We start from the raw sequence: 20,346 nt of genomic DNA on the forward strand, positions 1-20,346 counted from the left end.
GACAAACTGACTTTTGCAGCTGTCTACCAAGTGTGTTAACACTCAGCTGTCTCATGCTTATTCCATTCATGTGTCTTACTCTGCATCTTACATTCAGTGCATGAGTCAGTCTTTTATGGATGAGAATACCTCAAAACAGACAATTTTATTGGAAATGCTAGTAACCTCTGAAAAGTCAGACTTAATGTTTTAAGGCTAAATGTGAATGTTATGAGATACATCTCCAACTAAGGCAGTCAAAATCAACCAAGATAAGCTTTCATGGTAGTAGTGTGTCTGTAGCATCCACAGGAAGGACTATGTTGATGGCATATAGTGTTTCCAGTACAACTAATTGTACTTTAAATGAAATTTCTTGTGTCTATCACAAGTCATAGTTCATAGTGTCCTGATCTCATAACTTTCATGTACCTTAGAATACAATTGGAAACCTTAAAAAACTGAGCTCTAAGAGGTTTTAAAGTGAATAAATTGTATTTTGGGGATTATATATAATTTGTAAATACACAAGCCTAATTAGTTTACAGTATATATAGTGTTCTGCTCTTAAAAAGTATTTGTATTATACTTATTTTTGGTTTTGATTACTGTACTTGAAGAAACAAAGTTTTATTTGATTTCTTCAGAGCGATAAACAAGAAAATGATAAAAGAAAAAAAATCCCACTTTTTTCACATATTTCTTCATATCAGTTCTGAAAGCAAACTATACTGTTAGAGACAGATTCTAGCGTATATTCTTGTTCTAAGAGTTTTGGGGAAAAAAATTATTATGTGAAACACACCTCAAAATTAGCTAATTGTAATGTGGGAAGCAGACTCTTTCCTTCTCTAATGAGTCACAGAAACTGAAAAATCTTTTTAGAAAGGTTACTGTTAATGAATTTCTTTACGGAAACAAAAGTGACGGATGAAACTATGACAAGGTAAAGAACTGACTCTAGGGGCCAAATAATGGAAGAGGTATGTTTCTAACCCGCCAGTTGTTAATCCTCATGTATAATGTTCTAAAGTGAAGGTTATAAGGTGAGAGCTATGGATAAACAAACCGAGAAACTACTGAAATAGGTTATTATATGTACATGCTATATGTAATCATTGCAACTTACTAGCAGTTCCTGCTACTGAAAAGAACAACTCATGTTTTACAGATATGAATTCAGCTGTGCTTTAATAATGTAGTCAAATTAGTCAAAGAAAATTACTGGCAAAACCATGCATCAAGGAGGGAAAAAAAAAGTAAATGTGATCGGTCTAGGCAGTACAGATAAAACACCAGTAAAGATTAAATTGGGACTGAGAGCAGCCCTGCAGAGAAGGGTTTGGGGATACTGGTGGATGAAAGATTGGACATAAGTCAGCCATGTGCAGTTGTAGCCAGCAACAAGTCTTCAGGGTTTGAACTATAGCTCTACAGCAGAAGCACTGGAAAGATTGTAATTCTTCCTTCTGTATAGTTTGCTGCCAGCCTAAGCTGCAAAAGAAGGCATACCAAGCGGTAAGGAATGAACACGTGATGGAATAGTGTAAAGAGACATGTAAAATCTCTTCACTGGCACCCAGTGGCAGGCCAAGATGCATTAGACACAAAGCAAAATACAGGAAATTCCATTTAAGTGTGACAGAAGACTTAACTGTGAGGGTGGTCAAACACATGACCAGGTTGCCCAGAGTGGTTGTGCTGTCTCCATCATTGGAGATATTTGAAACCTGGCATTTGAAGCCCCGAATGGCCTGCTCCAGCTGACCCTGATATGAGCAGGGGGTTTGGACTAGATGATTTCCAGACATCACTGCCAACCTCAGGCATTCTGTGGTTGTACAAAACAGACATTCCCACACTATAACATGATCAAGTCACTCAAACTGTGGATCTTGAATCCCAGAGTGTTTTGCTCCCAGGGGAGCAGTCGCAGTATACCACATTCAGGAATCTCTTGCCTGCAGGCAGGATTCTCAATGTTTCCATGAGTTTTAGCCTTCCCACATGATTTCTTCCAAGCAAGACCTTAGGAATACTAGGACTTGCAGCAAGACATCAGGTGGTCCAGGAAGAGGTCTGTCAAAATTCTATCCTGAATTCAATGACTCCACAAAACACTTCGAAGAAGAAACCTAGCCAAATCAAAACTCATCCTAAACTGCTGCAGCTTAGTTACCTTACTTTAGTTTAAACTTCACCTGTCAAGGTTGATGTGTGGTTTGGCAGATAGCAACAGAGCAGGAACAAAGTTAGAAGGTATTTTTTCGTAAAATTAATCAAATTTTCAAAATTTTAAAATAAACACAAAACTCTTTCTCCAGCCCTCTGAGATACCCAGTAAAGAGCACTTTGGTGACGTGTCCCGTCTAATACATATCACTGAAGTAATTTATTTGTTTTATGCTGTCATGCTTGCCTTCAAGAGCCAAAGCAAGTATCCAACAGAAGAGTTTCTCAACCACAGAAAAAGGCAAGCCTCTATTAAAGAGAAAAGTGTCGTAACTTTTTTATATCTACTACAAAAATAGAAATGTTTCACATGAATTTATTATGTGTTCATATATCACTACCATCTTTGCGTAAGAATTACAACATCTTAGAGGAGATAATTTTTGAACAAGATAACTGAGAATATCAAGGTTCCACAATCCTAAATTATACTTATTTTGTGGTCAAACTGCTTGTAACTGACTAGCATTCCTGAGTTTCATATTTTACTTTTGACTCTTCCTGATACTCTATTTCTTATTAGCATAACCGCTTAACTTTACTTATTTCAGCAAAAGATAACTTAGTCTAATATGCCCATTACAGGCTCATTAATGTCAGGCCTTTAAGGAAAGATCTGTATCTGTTGTCTTTCATCATTCCCCTCTCAGACAGTTTCTTTCTTTTTTTCCTCCCTCAAAACTCTTCTGGAAAGATGAAAGGCAGCATGAGCACTTTATTAATTTGTCACCTGTCCAGTGGCCCCTAACATCTTTCTTTTTATACCTTATCTTTACAGCTCTGTTACGTGTCAGCTTTGTCTTCTGTCTTTCACTTACCTTGGAGATATCTTCTTTGTGTTTCATGAACTTTCTAATTGACTCATAACTTCCCCATTGCGAAAGTTTTAGCTTGACACTTTGGGCTATCCAATTTTCTTTATACTTTGAGCATCAGTCTCCTAAATGTAGTTCTCCTCTCTTCCTCTGAGAGGATACTTTCAGATTGCATACAAACAGAATCAGTGGCAAAAGTCCTTCTCTGAATTCTTGACAAACTGTTTTCAGCTCTTCTCGCCACATTGCAGCCTGACAAATCAGACAGATAGATAGATACTTGTGCATCAAAACACCAATCTGACTGGGTTTAATGTAGATTTTCTCAAGTGTATGAAAATGTTCACATGGTTCACAAAAATAACGGGGTTACTTCAAGGTCTCTGAAATTCACAAAAGAAAGATGTATAATACATTTGCACACCTAAACAACCTGTGCATTCTGAGAATAAGTGGACTTTCTCCCTTTTGTGGTCAAGATAACAAGGTTTAGAGAAGCACAGTGATGTCTTATTTCACACTATACTGACCTTATTTTAGGCCAAAATGACTGATTATCTTTGTCAATAAACTGCATTTCATGGCCACTTAATCCGTTACGAGTGCTATACAGAGAGACATTGTTTATTTGTTTGTGATCTCTTTATATCATATTACCTTTATATAGAAAGTGGTGGTTGTATAATTCAGCTTGGAGTTCAATGTTCTTTATTTCAATGTATTTCTACATGTTAAGCTCCCTAAGTGATACACATTGTCACACCTTTCCTAATGGGCCCCAGAGAGCAAGACTGTTCGTTTATCAAAAGCTCTACTTCAGCCATCAGCATGTTCATTGGAACTGACAATACTTTTTTAGTAGAGGCTCTCAGGAGCTCAAGACTCTCATTAGAGATGCTCTGCTGAATGACAACTGTATAAAGAAAGAAAAAGGTCACCTCATTGTTAATTGGTTGTTCATGTTGCATCAGCAATGTTAACATATTTTATATCAAACTAATTGCCAGGCAGCAAATCTCTAGATTCTGTACTCTTGATTAGCTATATAAGATAATGAAATTATGCTAAAGTATCTTATAAATGAAAGATGCAAATCAAAACATGAAATAAAATTACACACATAGGAAGTACATATTTTTCAGTTTGTATACATTAAGTCTTTTGAAACATTTAAAATGAACCTTAAAAGAACATACGAGAATCTTTTATTGGAAATAGAGCATTTTAAGATTAATGATGTAATTTATTGAAGAAATAAAGAAATAGGGTTGAATATAACTGGGGGAAACATTAATGGTTACCTACAACAATAAAAGACTGAATTTGACAATAAATCAGATACCTGCAGAGCATTAGTATTCTGGTATTTACTAAACAGCTTGACTTGTTTTGTAAGCATGTCCTCACCAGCATATTTTTATGTTGCACTGAAACAAACCCTGCCATTTTGTACACAATTTTTATTTCTTCCTCCTTGTGGGAGTGTCAGTAAGTTTTCAGTGACAATCTTTCATTTTTTAAACAGAACATGGTCAAAACAACAAAGTTTGTATTTTTTTTTTTGTCCTTGTAAACTGCTACCTCTCACTGTGAGAGGCAGCAACTCCCACCTCCCACAGCATTGAGTGGCTAAGTAGCTGGTGAACCAGGTTCTGTTGAGTTCAATGGCATGTTGTCATAACTCCCTAGTTTGTTAGATTTAATCCACAGTTTGAAACATTAGGAACATGTAAAAAATATCATTATTACAGTTCCTTTAAAATGGATCAAGTATCACCTAGTTTACAGCCAAATAAAGAAAAATACACAAGATCAAAAGTCACACAATGCAACTCCTGCAGCAAGAAGCTGTGGAAGCAATTTCATTGAAAGGTAAACTTAATTTCAAATTATTTGAAAGGTGAATGAGATTTAGCTAATTTTATTGTTTTCCAACTATTCTCAGCAGGGTTTATTCACCACTCATCTGAGTCACAATTGCAAGAAGAATTGCAAAGGAAAATCTTGCTAATGACTTGGACTCCAGAGATTTCAATAATCAATGCCTTAAAGTCTTTCAAGTCTATTGAAATTAACCTTAAAACAAAACCAGAAACTTCGCCCAGGAAAATAAAGAAATCGTTAACTTTATGAACCTGTCTTAGGTGAGAGAAGAGCTCAGTAATGCAATTTTACAGGTCCAATTCTGTTCCCGATTAATTGTGTTTGTTTGCTGTGACTAGTAGAGGCAGTTTAATCTGTATGAGTTCTCAGGGAGTTAATTTCAGCTATTGTACAATATACATTACTTAGGGTGGAATCTCACATAAGACTGGTCTTAGAAGACATTGAAAAAAAGTGTAGCCTTAAAATAACAAAAAGAAAATCACACAAGTTAAGAACTACTTTCAGGGAGACAGCCCAGTTTTGCTGTTTTGCTGTGGGCAAAACTAGTGCAAATGAGAGAAGACAGTGAGGAGTTTTTAGATAATACATCCAATGGAGGCCAAGATTTAGGTAAGGGTGTTCTGGGGCCTCAGGGTAAAATTTGGGATCTTATATCCTAAAACACTGATAACTCTGGAAGAGTCTTAGAACCAGGGCAGAGTGTTAAAGAAGAGCTCTTACAATAAGATTCTTCACTGTTATACAAAAACAAAAATAAAATTCCTTTCTCATGAACACTTGTTAAAGAAAGACATTCCTGCAGTCTGGCAATATAGAATGATTTTTCTGTCTTTTTGCACCTCATACAGTGAACATCATTAAACTATAACTGTTATAGTTTAGGTGGATTAAGTACCTAATACAGTCAAAATTAACAGTTTAATTTCTGCTTTGAATCCAGTGTATCTGACCCAAATAGATAAATATGCCCAGGAAGAAAAACTCTGTGCAACAGTCATCCTCAGTTTGTAAGAGAGCAGATTTTGTCTTTTGTCTTTTAGTTGAAATTAGGCTAGTTTAAATGGGCTAACTGTCCTTGTTCTTGCCCTGTATTCACTTATTCCTTATTCATGAGAACTTTTCTTAAAATGTGTACAAATCTACATATTCTTATGAAAATCCATGACCCTAACATAGTAATACACTTTGTTAATATACCTGATTAAGATCTCCCTTAGGGATCTGCTGATATCACAAAACATTGTCTTGAAGCATCTTTAGCAATACGGATGTAGAGTACTCTGGCACTAGAACCCAGAAAACTGAGGTCTGGAAGACTAGAAGGTCCCACCAGGGAAATATAAACAAAACATCTCATAAATAGGATTGGTTAGTAGGCCTGTAGAAAGCAGCTGTTAAGATTGCATCTTCAGATGGTTTATTTTTAATAAATATCTATAGTTATTAATGGTGGTTTAGCTATTTCATGATGATATACCTAATGCAGCACAGACTAAAGCCGGGAAAACAACAGTTTCACAGAATTACAGATCATCTAGTCCAATGAAAGTGTTTCAATAACATGATGCAATTTTGTCTATGTGAATCCCCTTTATAAGACATTAGAAAAATCAAATTACTGTTTGTAGCGATAAGAAGGGAGTATGGATTCAGCTCACAGTTCTGCTGACCATTTTCCAGCTAACTGTTTGGACAGGAGGTTGGACAGGACAACTCATTGAGTACTGATGAGTACACTTGGTGTAAAGTATAACAATGACTTTCCTTCAGGAACCAAGTATGGTGAAGACCTGATTTAGGCTGCTGCTGAGTTTATAGAAAAAGAGGAATAAAGACATCAGTTTGTGAATTCTGAGAAGGCCTCTCTGTAGTGAGAATTACTTGGGCAATCTGTGCAGAAGGATCTAACTGTTCTCTCAAATACTTGAACCAAATACGTGCATATACAAAAAAGGAAGATTATTCGAAAGACTGTCCTCAGGCAATAGGTTCTTTTCACATATCTGTAGATCCTGTTTCCTTAAAATAAAATAAAATCTCCAACCTTATTTCAAAAGTTTCCCTAACTTAGTTTTAAACCTCTTAATCTGTCTTAAATCTCATCCACATTGTTCCTGATGTACAAAACAACTGAAAAAGCAGTCCACAGATACAAGAATGGTCTCAGAAAAAAGCACAGCAGTCCTGAGGAGATGATTTTGAACATTTAGGTTCTCACGCTCTGCAGTTTGCGGTGAAAGAAAAAACGTTAGAACCAGTGTCTGCATCGTGTGTTTCTGAGTGATTTGGGAATAGAGCAGTGGTCAGTCACCACCTAGACTGATGGATTTTTTAACCCCACTGCATTCAGTGATTGAGTCCAGTCACAATAGTGACATCTTTGAGTGAAGCAAATTGGATTACTTGGTTAAACGTAGGGGAAAAAAACAACAGCAAAACAAAAGCCTCTTTAAAGTGTCTTTATCCTAGCTCCTAAAGCACGTTGTCTTGTAGATAACCTGGAACACCCATATCAATGAAAATGTAATGGAGAAGCTGCAAGAAATGTAATACTTTGGTTTCCTTTCCTCTGCTCTCCACTGACCTTTATTAGGTGTGAGTTTTGAAATCTGAAGGATACTGAAATAATCTATTTTCAGATTGCCACTGTGTTACTGAGAATCACCACAGGAAAAAAATATTCAACTATAACAAAGAATGGATTTTTGTATTATTTGCTCAACCTTCTCTTACACACTATTCAAAAATTTGTGCAAGAAGATGGGTAATTCTTTTGGCTCTTACTGCTGGTAAAATACTCAGCAACTCACCAAAATCAAAGCTCAGGCTCTCTCACAGAGTCATGAGGAATTGCATAAGATCTCCAAGACATTAAAAGAAAGCAAAACACACAAGCAGTTGAAATGTATTAAAAACTCAAAATATTTTGAAGTCAGTGCTACAAAAATTTGCCTGTCTGCTCCTTAATCATCAGACTGGAAAACTGAAAAAGGCAAGTTCTGATAAGAACTATAGCTGAGGACACAATTTTGATTGGACAATGATTTTGAGCTTTACACTTTAAAATATGCTTCCAGTTCTCTGCATTTTAGAATTCTGTACAAAGATATACATTAAGACTCTGAAAATCAGATTTTTAAGATACCCTCTCAACAATGACAAAGGCAAGAATTTCCCAAGACCAAGCATTAACACTGTAGCAAATACCAAATAACACTTTCCATTTTAGAAAATGAGATTGACATTTTAGTAAACCCATGCAACATGCATTTCTGTAGCAAGAGGGATATACTCCATTTGAAAAAGTAGTATTTCTATAGGGCTTTCATGAATTCACTTTCACAACATTTAAAGTCATTTTTCAATTCTTAACAACATTAGTTTTTCAGCTCTGGAACAAAAAGCTCTACAAGTACCACTAAGACAAAACTCAAAACTAGTAGACAGTGAGGAACCGCCCACATACAAATTGATACTTCTGTGGAATTTTGGCCCTGCTTTTGGTGCCTGACAACCTTGCAAGAGGGTGAATTGCTAATAATGCCAAACACTTCTCTGAGACTTTCCTTTTAGCTCAAGAAAAATCCCTGTAAGACTTCATTCCAAGTAAAGTCCAAATGCCAGCAAAACCTGCAGACTTTAATGACACTTCGAGTAAAAAGACTGATTTAATACCACCATGGGTTTCTACTATGCACAAGGGAATTCTCAAAATTATTTTATGTGGATTGCTAGTGTATTGCAAAGGGACTTGCCAGAAACACTGGTCATTTTGCGGATTTTGAGAAGTGCAATCTTTATACAATATTATTAGCTGAATTACCTTTTGATATTTTGCTAGAAGTAGATTAGGTACATTTTCCAGCAGATCACTGTTTCAGTTTAGTCTGCAGTTTTATGGGGATAGAAAATGAAAACTCAGTGTTAGAGGTCATACTGAGTGAGAAGTGACAAGAATTACATTTTAGGCAAATAATTCTCTCTAAAATACAGTGAAACATTAAACTAACACACTGAAAATACAAAGTCTCGAAAGGTAGCCAGTATTAAACAGTATACTACACTCCTGATCTGCTCGTATTTTTACAAAACCTGATTCCTTTGTAATGAGAAATATTACAACATTAACCTGCCTTTATAAAAAAGTTTTAGGTACATGATGAAAGTCACTGGAACCCAAACTTCAAGTGATTTAAATCTATTGGGGAGTACTGAAGCTGAATTATATGAAGCCCTCCTTACCCATGTCCTATGAAAGCTTGTTTACATATTACATAGGGAAAAAAAAAAAAAAAAAAGAAAAAAATAAAATAAAATTATTGGGTTTTCAAATTTTGATTTCCACAGAAGCAGTAACAATTACATCACTTTCCCCAAAGATAGTCTTCCGTAAAATATTTTTCTAAAACTTTGTGTTTAGAATAAAGCTATCACGATGTACAAGGCTCATGTGATGTATTTGTTTCAACTGTGTAAAGAGACAACACTTTCTGTCTGCAAAGCAAATATTTTCCTCAATCTTCTGCCAGTCAGATGAAATGTCTATTATGTTTCCAAAAGTCTTGACTGAAAGAAGGTGAACATAGTGTTCTGTTTTTTGTAGTCTTAATCCTGAGGTAAATTGAGCTTCATTAAAATAGACACCTGTTTTTCCTTTCAGCTTACAGTGGATGTTTTCCTCAATTAACAAAGATAGACAGCTGCTGAGGATGCTAACATCCAATCAGACAAAGAATCACTGGTTATAGGGTACTAAAGGAGGTGAAGAAGAAAGTGGCTTCCTGAAAAAGAGTGATACCAGATCACCCAGTGCTCCTGCACACCCTATGGTGTTCCTACTGATGGTAAAATTTTTCTTTCAAGACTGGAGATGTCAGAGGTTAAGTTTTCACTGAGCATAATCTATTCTTTAAGAAAACAACAACAACAACAACAAAACAACTATCAATTATTATTTTTTATTCCCATACAGAAAAACAAGAAAGAATTAGCCTACCTAGAACAGAGATATTAAGAGTGCCACAGCTACTCCTTCCTACATGTACTCATTTCAAAATTAGGTCAGCTATTTACTTGTTTGGGATGAATTTGTAAGAAAATGAGGCAACTAGCTCTGTTATTTGGCATTTAGTTTTCAGGACAAGTTATTGGACTACTGTAGTTCCTGGTGTCACTCTGAGCATACTCAAATGTTTCAACTTTTCCTTGGGCTTCTGCTACTCTCCACAAAACGTATGTGCTTGTGATGCCGTATAATCATGATCAACCATTAGTTATGACAAATAGTTGTATTTTATATGCTCAAGCACTTAAAAGATGTGCATTGAATACAAGTTGCAGGTCAAATAATAGTTTATCTGCCTTACAGAAAAAAAAAATTCTACATTGAATAACCTATTCATTTTTTTTTTTGTGAACTGTGGCTACCTAAGCATAGCAGATAACAGCTAATTTCACACTTCAGGTTCTTCTGTATAGTACAATAAGAAAAAATGTGAGATGGTATGTAAGACTTCAGGCTGAGTGACATATGAGTGGCAAGCACTACAAAGCCTCTGAAATTTCTTAAGAAGTAGTAAATACAAGGAAAACCACATAATTATTTCCTAGCCCACAACATAGTGAATTCTTATTAAACTTAATTCTAGCATGGAACAACAACAGCTGGAGATATGAGTGAGAATATGTGAGAGAAACAACTCTGCAGATACCAAGGCCAGTGAAGAAGGTGGGAGAGGAGGTGATCCAGGTGCTGGAGCAGAGATTCCCCTGCAGCCCATGGTGAAGACCGTGGTGAGGCAGGCTGTCCCTCTTCAGCCCATGGAGGTCGATGGTGGAACAAATATCCACCTGCAGCCCATGGAAGACCTCAGGCTGGAGCAGATGGATGCCTGAAGAAAGCTGTGACCCTGTGGAGATGTCACACTGGAGCAGGCTCCTGAAAGGACCTATGGACTTGTGGAGAGAGAGGGAGCTATGCTGGAGCAGGTGTGTTGGCAGGACTTGTGACCCCCCATACTGGAGCAGTCTGTTCCTGAAGTAGTGCACCCCATGGAATGGACCCACACTACAGAAGTTTGTGAAGAACTCTGCCCATGGGAAGAACTCACGTTGGAGAAAATCATGGAAGACTGTCTCCCCTGGAAGGGACCCCTCTCTGGAGCAAGAGAAGAGTATGGGGAATCCTCCCTCTGAGGGTGGAGGAGCAGCAGAAATACCGTGTGATGAACATCCATTCCCTGTCCCCTTGCACTGCTGGGGAGGAGGAGGTAGAGATTTCGGGAGTAAAATTAAGCCTGGGAAAAAGGGAGGGGTGGGGAGAAGGTTTTTGAAGGTTTAGTCGTATATTCTCTTTATCCTACTCTGATTTTGATTGGTAATAAATTAAAATTAACTTCCCTGAGTCAAGTCTGGTCTGCCCATGATGGTAATGAATGAACTATCTCCCCTGTCCATATCTCAACCCATGAGCCTCTCATTGTATTTTCTGTCCCCTGCCCAGCTGAGGTGGCACATGATACAGTGGCCAAATTACCACATGAAGTTAACTTTCTTCTTCATTGGCATGGTTATTACTGTAGGTACCAGTCTGTCTGGCCAGACTGCAAAAAAGCAGAAGTATGCAAGCACATTAATAAAAGGCATTAAAAGTTGAAAAGATTTTATGTTTCCTATTAAAGTCCTGTTTCAAGGAACTCGGCCAACTGAGTTTATCAAGGAGCTATTTTGTGCAAAGTCTTTAAACACCTCTATGGGGAAAAGAAATTTCCCAATAGAGAGCTTCCCAGTCTGGCAAATAAAGTTAAGACAAAGCATCAAGCTGGAGTAAAACTACATACACTGAGAATAAAAGAAGATTTTTTAAAAAAATATTGTTTCAAAATTTTCTTTCAAAAATAGAAGGCAATTATTCATTAGAACTGTTTCCTAAGGCTGAACTAAGTTTTCCATGAGTGGAGTTTATTAATTAAAGATTTTGTTAGAAAGAGTCTAGTTTAACAGCAGTGTTAAACATGCAACAATAATTGGATCTTTGATTTATTAACAAGGGGATCAGACTACATGATCGGCATGAACTTTTCTAACTCTTTGAAGCCACTTGGAAAAAAAACCCCAAAAGTAAACTAAAATACATTAATCCAGCATTTACAAATGTAGCCTCCATACTAATTTTTCATAACAGTTCATCTTTATCATAATTCTTACCCATTTTCTTGTTATTTTGATATTACATATTTTAAAATGGAACAAATTAGAAAACATATAGATACATGAATTTTAGCATTAGTTGTTGGAGAAGATGGCAAACTTTCCAATAAATGAAAACAGATTTTTTTTTTTTTTTTTTGTCTGGATTACTCTAAATAGAACAAAAACCATTTTGAGGCTACATTTACTAGCATACATATGACATATGCATATATAGCATACTGGTAAGAATGGTTATAATGTCAGCCAACTATATAAAAAAAATCTACAACTATTTTCAGTGAAGAAGAAATACCATATTACTAAAGACTTGACTTTTATATAATTCAATTTTACATGTAGTAGGAACCATGCCACTAAAATTATAAGCCTATTGAAGAAACAATTTGGTGTAATTTTGAAAGATTCTCCCTCCTCTTCATTAAATGCTAGTTTCTTCTCTATCAACATTTTTTCAGCTCAAGTTAAGCCTATAGGAAAGCAGGGAAAAAAGAAAGAAAAAATAGTGTCTGCCATACACATATTTTATTTTATAAACTTAGGGTGGAAGTTAAAGAACTTTAATTCTCTCAAAAAGCTGAATTGTTACAGCTATCCTAAAAAGAATAAAAAAGTCTGTATTCTATGAATGCTTTTCTAATCACTTCACAACCATCTTAGAGATATGAATTTAACAGACTCTTTTTATTTAACTGACCTGTTATACGGAGATACTAACAAGCAACAACTATTGTATCTACTCACTGAGGAGCTGCTATATAATATTGATTTTTTTTTACATTTAGAAAAGTATTCTACCCAGTCAGAATGTTTCACCACTGATTACACTCAGATATAAAATCAACATTTAAGAATAATTTGGGGGGATTATGACTATTATTTTTTGAAAAACAGAAAATAGGCAACAGCAATCTTTCACCTTTTCCCTCAAGTCCCCTAGCAGGCCAATCTTCCTCAATTTAGCCAAGATTTTGACAAATCTACTTCCACCTATCCAACTTTTCTGCCATTTGTGCTGCTCTCCATAGACACATAGACGTACTGTAGGAATGTCTCAGTATTTGCGTGGATTCCTAATTTCCTCAGATTTAACATTTTTACTTGTATTTTACATTAGTCCTTTCCTAAAGTCAGTTGTGTTTATCACATTGAGCCATTCTTTTATATAAGACATTTTTTCTTTTAGATTACATTTTTTTTCTAAAAATATGAATAACATGTTCCATAACTTTTCAATAAGAAAACCCAAAACCTCAATATTTGAGCCCCCACAGTAGTCTGATCTATCCTCTCCTTTTTATTTCTTTTCAGATTAAAATAAATATATAGATATATGCTGTATTCTCATGCTGTGTGGGATAAGAGTATGAAAACATAAGTTTCATTGTCTCTCCTGGCAAGATTCCCATAATTTCTCACACTTTTCCTAAAAACACAACTATAAAAAAGTACCCTTAAAACAATATCAACAATATCATCCTATTGTTGGAAATTGAATACTGAAGTCATAATGAATGCTAGCAATAATTGATATCACATCATACAAGCACAATATGTAACAATACAATTACATTCAGAGTTTACTGTTATTTAGTTATGGGCCAAATATAAAATGAGACATGTTTCATCTCATTTGGTGTTAGAAATATGTATTTTCACTCAGTGGAAATAAAGACTGTCTTCTCCCACTTGATCTCAAAGGGAGACATAAGCTAATTACTATTGACATTAATATGACTATATGCTCATACCTGTCATTTTTGTTAAGTATAATTTTACACACCAAGCTGTGGTTTGAAACAACAATTTCAAACTTAGCTTTAAGGCACCCATCTAATTTATTTTCAAGCATATGCTCATTACTAAAATGATTTGGAATGAAACCTTCACACATTTCTAGTGCATAATGTATGATTAAAAACAATGTTTAATTGCTCTCTGTGGTGTTTTGGAACTCCTGCATTCTTTTCTGGATTGCAGACCCGATTTGAAGCTAAATTTTGATGTCGTCTCTGCTACACCTTTTTCTTCATGTTGAAGTGATATAGACAGAAAATGGCAAAACGGTTTTTAAAATCAATCATTGGACAAATGATGGTTGTGCATCTCATGATCGCAAATGTTTGTTCAGATGAAATATTATTAATAAAGTCAAATAGTTATGAGTCCAGCCAATGTTTTTAGACATTCAGATCATTTTCCCATAATGCTGGCATTCCGTGGACTCCAAACCTGAAATATTCTCCAGACTACATTTGTGTCCAGACTGTGTGAATACTAGCAGGTAAGAATTTTAACATTCCCCCCTCCCTTTGTCAGCCCTTCTAAATATATTTTTTTCTTGAAAGCAGTTCTAATTACTGAATATTTTATTCTATATTACAGATTTCCCTACATGGGATTAAAAAGAAAAGTAAAGAAGGTCATTATTTGGTTAAGCAGCTAAAAAATTTAAGACAATTCACATCAAGACTTAATTTGCATGAAATTTCAGAGTACTTTGGAATGTCTGACTCTTGGTCTGCTGCCAAAGCACACACTTCTGTTTACTTTTTCTTTTTCATTAAAAAATGCTTGTCGGTGTAAGGAAAATGTAGAATATTAGAAACCAGAATCAACTGCACAAAGCCTTGATGTTATCTGTCCAAGACCTCTATGAGGAAGATCAAGTATATTCCGCCTTTTGCAAGAGTGACAGAAATGTTGTGTTATTAATTGCTGTATCTGTTTCTTTAGAATACCTGACAATAGAAATAATATTTGCAATTTAAGAAAATCAAGTAATGTTAATAACAACAGTGGATTAATAGTGATTTGCCACTGGATTTGATTAAGCAAGGCACATTTATTTTAAGCTTATAAATAAGCATTTTGCTGTGGCAGAGATATATTCTTGTCATTTTTGACACTTAAAGAGAGTCTATAACTAAAATCTAGAATGCTTTATTTTATTAAAAGAACAATTAATTAATATAAGGCATTTATACTGATTAGATAAAGCCAGAATTTCTTTAGCTTTCATAGATTTTTGTTTAGCTTTTCTTACAGAATATTAGATAGGAACAACAAATAATTATAATTCTTTAATCTCTTAAGAAATCTGAAAGCATTGCACCCCTCTCTTCAAAAGCTAGAAATGAAATTAATATTATTAAAAAGACTTTTATCAATAAGAGAAGAAATTATAGTAATAAATTCTTCAGCCTGACTCCCTTGAACATAAAGGGTACACTTTCTAAGTAAAATAACCCAGACTATTCAAAATAATTCAATGAGATAAAAATCTGACATTTCCATTTATTGTGTTCTTTTGAGGCATTCATATGGCTATCATCTGCCTAAATCAGCCTCCTGGTATTCTAATCAAATATGGTCTAATATATTATAGTGATTTCTGGCAATTAAATCATTACTAGAAGAAGTACTAAGCTTTTTAGAAGTTCAAAGAAAGAAAGAAAAAAGCTTGTGTGTAGCTGTACTTCATCACATGGAAATGCTAGCAAATTGCATTAATAACTGGAAGTGTTTCTCCATCGTCACTGTATTGAGAGAAACTGAAGGACTGTTTATTGATCTATATTCTAGGAAATGCTTACTTACTAATTAAAATCTTAAGAATGACTGACTGCAATTGGGTAAAACTCACAATGATTTCCTTCCACACTTGGCAAGAGTTTTACAGTTCAGGCCCACAAAAATGAAATTACTCACAGCTCTGCTGGTCCAACACTCCGCATAGCATCCTGGGCATGGGAATGTCCTGAAGGAGAACACCCACCTCTCAGATAATCTGGCCACTCTGCACATGGTCTCTTTCAGTCTCACAGCATTTTACATCATTTAAGCAAAAGGACAGAAAGTTTTACTGGAAATTTAAGATCAGAAGAATATTTTTTCATTGGGTTGCCTCACCCCACAAACCATAGATACTGTTGCATTACTTGACTATCCAATATTCAACTGCAATTAGCAGTAAAACATTGAGTTTCATTCTAAATGACTTATATATTTGTTTTCAATTTAAATCCTAAATTTGTTAATAATCTGATATTATTCTTGATCTTAATCAGATAGTAATCAGTTCTGTCTTGCTACTTCTTTGTCTTGGCAGCTGAGCACTTCTATACGTATTTGTTGATTAACTAAATGCTTGGCAGTAATTCTAAACGATACTGTTTACATTCCCACTACCGAAGAGTTACAAATATCAAATCAAAAATAAATCCATGGTACTTCAAAAGGCTCCACAGAAGTTTTTCTATCTCCACCCACTTTTTCTCATTTTTTCTTAGGTGACAATTAAGCCTGATGTTTTATAAAGCAAAGTTGGCACTGAAAGCTTAATATGTTTTGCTTAGAGAAGTATAAGAAGAAGCTTCATGATTTTATTTGTAATAGAATTTAAGCAGTACAGAACACAATTGAGAAAATCCAATTCAGTTAATATGCCAGTTATTTAGAAACACTAAATTGCACTGGATTGCACTTGTGGCATGTTTTCCAAAATAAGTGAGAATGAAAATACAAGGCCAGACCACTGAACACATTTATTAGTAGCCTGAAATCTTGTTGTCCTCAGAAAGGTAGTTCAAAAGAAGAGACAAACTTGTCTCAACAATTTTGTGTTATATAAATATATGTATATAAAGGGAAGAGAATATAGAAGAAATACCCATATGAATGAAGTTGTTTTAATTTTAGAAAACAATCTTTCTCAGGCAGTAAAGATCTTCTGATGAAAGGCTTGTGTATTTATAGGCACATCACTAATAAAGTAGTATCTCTCCATAATGTCAACTCCAGCCTCATAATTCTTGAGGTGACTGCAATTACAAGACAATTGACTGTAGTCTTCTTAGAACAATCTTTCCTTGACTTCATGACTTGGTCATCTCCTCTTTCACTCTTTTCCATCTAATATTTCTCCTTATTTTTCATATCTTCAGAATTATGCAAATGATCTGAAGTAGTCTGGTCTTGCTCCCTTTCTTATCTCCTTCATTTTATTTACAAATATGTGAACTACTAATCTTTTTGCTATACAAACCCCTGACTCAGCTGCCTTCTCCTTGTACTGACTAGCCATCAACTTCACTTCCAATGACTCAAATAAAATTCACTATTTCTTCTCAGATCATTGCCTCCAGCTTTTTTATTATGGACAAAATACCTGGTTGTGTTTTTTTATAATTTGTTTGTTTAAGAACACTGTAACATGTAACTACATCCTAAACCTTTATAATTCCTTTAGCACAAAGAAAATTAATTACCTGACTTATAAACTTCCCTCTAAGTCATCTTCTTTATCTATACTGTTACATGCTCACATTTCAGATGTAGTAATACCTTTGTGTTTTTCAAGTCCTTATGAGGTCTTGTTCAACCAGTGATTTATTCAGAATCCTATTATAAACTCAGTTGTGTAGATTGTTTTTTTAAGCAAGTAGCATTTTTAATACATTTTCCAGTTGCTACATCAAGGACTGTTTCTCTTCTTATGTCTTATTTCTTATTTAATATTGTAGACATCAGGTGACTCATGTTGTCAACTTCTATTAGCTTTGACATATATTCTAGATAAGGATTATACAGAATGTATGTATTCCATATTGTAAACTTTTCTCCAACATCTATTTTGGATAAGCCTTCCTTCACTACCTGCAATAGTAACACTTTATTTTGTTATGATGCCTACAAGAAGCTTGGGAAGACTCAAGCCATCAGTGCTCTAGGATAACCACCTGACACACTGACTGATGTTGTTCTTCTGTTTATTGTCTTATGTCACACCATTTGTCAATCTTTTCAGTCAGTCTTTATTCCTCACCCCTGGTTTCACAGAGGCATAGCATAAATCTTGTCTGTTGCCACTGCCTCTAGCATTCTTGAGAATTAAGTAGTCTAAATAAATAACAAAAATAGAAATTCTGACACTGCAAACCACTTGTTAGGTTTGATTATTCAAATGAGAATCTCTTCTTATAATGAGTCAGCATAAAAGTATATAATGAAAGGGATAGACAGGGAAATGCTGAATAGATAGTAAAATTCTGATAAAACAAACAAACCAACAAACCAACAACAAGAAGAAAACATATCTTTGAAATATGTAAGTAACAGGCAGAACAAGATTGCCACCTGAATAACTTTATATTCTTTTCAGTGGCGGTCTTTCTTTAAGAAATAGAATTTTGGAACAATTTATAAAATTTATAAAAAATAAATTTTTTAAAATAAGTCTTCTTGAGCAATTTATCCAAACTGGAATTCTTCTAGCAAATTACTGTACCTACTCTGCATTTTAGGTGTCTTATGCAGAACTGTCTCACATAAGAAAAACTGGAGGTGGACACTAGTTATTGAGAGGTGTTTTTGTGAATCTCAAAATACATTCTCAAAAGCATTTCAAAAGTTCATGACATCTCTTTCTTCTAAAACAATGTTCAAATCTTTGTTTTCCAGTACTAGAAATTTCTTTGAAAATAAAGCTCTTTTGTAAAAAAAAAAAAAAATATCTTACCATATGCAGATTTAATTATTTTCTCTGATGTTGTCATGATTTCTTAGAAAACCAGCTGAAATATCCAAGCAAACTGTTATGGTCCATTTGAAAATATAAATAAATTAAAAAATTTTTAAGCAGAGGGTTTAAGAAACACAGGTAGATCCTGTTCACATTCAAATATTCCAATGAATTTGACAAACCAGAAGCCAAACTAAGCAAAATTTAAAAAAAAACAACCAACCAAACAAAAAACCTTAAACAAACAAAAAAGCTCAAACAAACAAGAACCCCAAACAAACAAAAAAAACCCACCAAACACCAGCCCAAGAAAACAAACTAAAAACCCCACAGCTAAACCATCAGGTTGGATTTCCCTAAGAGATAAATATATGAATTCTGATTTTATCACACAAAGGGAAAAGTCTGACTTATTGAACATTAAGTCACAGAAATCGTCTGTAATTTTAATGCCAGCTAATTATTTTAAATGAATACTATATTTCTCAAAAATGCCTGTAGTAGACAAAAAACATAAAATAAGTCTTCCATAATGATATAGTGGTAGCTAGATTTTGTTACTAACTAATAATTAATAATACTAACCATCCACAGCTAATATTAATTCTCTATTTTTTTCCATATATAGGCATGAATATAATATTTTCATGCTGTGTTTTTCTCTGAAAAGGACATTCACATGTACAAGTTTTGGTCATTTTTTTTCTACATTACATAATCATACCTTCTGTTCAACTCCCCTTTATGCAAATACAACCATGAAATACACAAGTCTGGAAGAAAATATTATTGAAATTCTGATATATGATTGAGCAAATACATTTAGACTAAATTTAATTTCCAACCAATGCCTACTGATCCAAATAAACTAAATATGTATGAGCTATAATTTTCTGCTTTTTAAATTGAATCTTTTTAATATTCAAAAGAAATCATGCATAAGAAAAGCCAGTGAATAACTAGATAACACTGATATGACTATGAAACACCAATAAAATTATACAAAACATTACAGAAAATTTCCACAATCTGGAAAAGAATCTTGATTGAACATTAGGAAGATGCTCTTTACATTTCATCCTGCATCTTCTGCTTATATCTAATTATTCCTCACATTTGGTAGCCAAATCCAAGGGAATAAATTATCATATTTCAGACACTATAAACCAACATTTTGTTTGCAAAATCTTTTTGGACTATTCCTAAAAATTTTAACATGGTCAAAAATAAAGAGGTAATAAATTCAATCCAGCAAATTTACTTTCTACAGTTATGGGCTCCTTAAATACCAGATTAATGTGTTTCTGTGGAAACTGGATTTGCTCCATGCACCTGAATCTACCTGAAATAATTCAAAATTTAGTTATAGAAGGATTAATTAATTAGTTTTTGTTAAAAATATTAATTTTTCAGTCTAGGCCAAATTTTTCCACTGTACATTACCTTTTGCCAACTCAATGTAACTTTGTCAGTCATTGTTCTATGAGTAAATTCCTCTTCTTTATGTATTCTTTCTAAAAGGTAGTAGTTCATACTTAACTTGTTTTTTAGAGATTGACTATCTTTTACTACAAGACACTTTCAAAATCCTTTTCTCTGGCTTTCTGAACATTTTCCAACCTTTTAATCCTCTTTTTGATTTCTGAGTGGCAGAAGTGGACAAAGAAATACAGCAGAAATGACACAAATACAGAACATGAC

The 20,346-nt window shown here is 34.4% G+C and overlaps 1 protein-coding gene across 6 annotated transcripts in view; it reads right to left on the reverse strand.

Annotated features, from left to right (window-relative positions):
• The window catches only part of MGAT4C (MGAT4 family member C), a 400,149-nt gene that overhangs the window by 309,822 nt on the left and 69,981 nt on the right, over window positions 1-20,346 (reverse strand). For 2 of the 6 annotated variants that reach the window (XM_065041892.1, XM_065041883.1), the window contains exon 2: window positions 8,737-8,800. The exons of the other annotated variants lie outside the window; for them this stretch is intronic. The gene's annotated coding sequence lies outside the window, so the exon portion shown is untranslated. The remainder of the gene's footprint in view (window positions 1-8,736; window positions 8,801-20,346) is intronic. 6 annotated transcript variants of the gene reach the window in all.

The sequence above is a fragment of the Columba livia genome, chromosome 1 (genome assembly GCF_036013475.1).
Source record: "Columba livia isolate bColLiv1 breed racing homer chromosome 1, bColLiv1.pat.W.v2, whole genome shotgun sequence".
Classification (NCBI taxonomy): Eukaryota; Metazoa; Chordata; class Aves; order Columbiformes; family Columbidae; genus Columba; species Columba livia.